Source organism: Pteropus vampyrus, unplaced genomic scaffold (genome assembly GCF_000151845.1).
Source record: "Pteropus vampyrus isolate Shadow unplaced genomic scaffold, Pvam_2.0 Scaffold97, whole genome shotgun sequence".
Classification (NCBI taxonomy): domain Eukaryota; kingdom Metazoa; phylum Chordata; class Mammalia; order Chiroptera; family Pteropodidae; genus Pteropus; species Pteropus vampyrus.
In genome coordinates, this window is record NW_011888878.1 from 4,060,768 (window position 1) to 4,061,769 (window position 1,002).

The following is a 1,002-nucleotide window of genomic DNA, read 5'->3' on the forward strand; positions in this document are numbered from 1 at the left end:
GCCTAATATCCAAAATATATAAAGAACTCATACAACTCAATAACGACACAAAAACGAATGATCCAATAAAAAAATTGTGCAGAGGACCTGAACAGACACTTCTCCCTAGAAGACATACAATTGGCCAACAAATATATTAAAAGATGCTCAACATTACTAGCTATTAGGGAAACGCAAATCAAAACCACGATGAGATATCATCTCATATCTGTTAGAATTGCTATAATCAACAGGACAAGTAATAACAAATGTTGGAGAGGATGAGGAGAAAAAGGAACCTTCATACACTGCTGGTGGGACTGCAAACTGGTACAGCCGCTATGGAAAACAGTACAGAGGTTCCTCAAAAAACTAAGAATTGATCTACCATATGATTCAGCAATCCCTCTCTGGATTTCTACTCCCAAAGTTTGAAAACATTTATCTGTAAAAAATATATGTACCTTGATGTCCATTGCAGCATTACTCACAGTGGCCAAGACAAGTAAACAACTAAAGTTTCCTTAGATAGATGACTGGATAAAGAATATGTGGTACATATATACAGTGGAATACTACTCAGTTATAAGAAAAGGTGAAATATTGTCATTTGGAACGACATGGATAGAGCTTGAGATTATCATGCTAAGCAAAATAATTCAGACAGAAATATTGAGAGCCATTGATTTCACTCATATGTGCAATATAAAACTGAAAGCAATGAATGAACAAGACAGGTAAACAAACACAAACTCATAGACACAGACAACATTTTATTGGTTATTAGAGGAAAAGTGGGGTGGTAGAGGTAGAAAAGGGTAAAGGGGGTCAAATATATAGTGACAGAAGGATATTTGACTTTGGGTGTTGAAAACACAATGCAGTATGCAGATGATGTAATATTGAATTGTGCAGTTAAAACAATTTTATTAACCAATGTCACCCAATAAATTTAATAGACAAGTTTTAAAAAAAAGAAAGAAAAGAAAGAAAGAAAAAGAAGGAAGGATGGAAGGAAGGAAG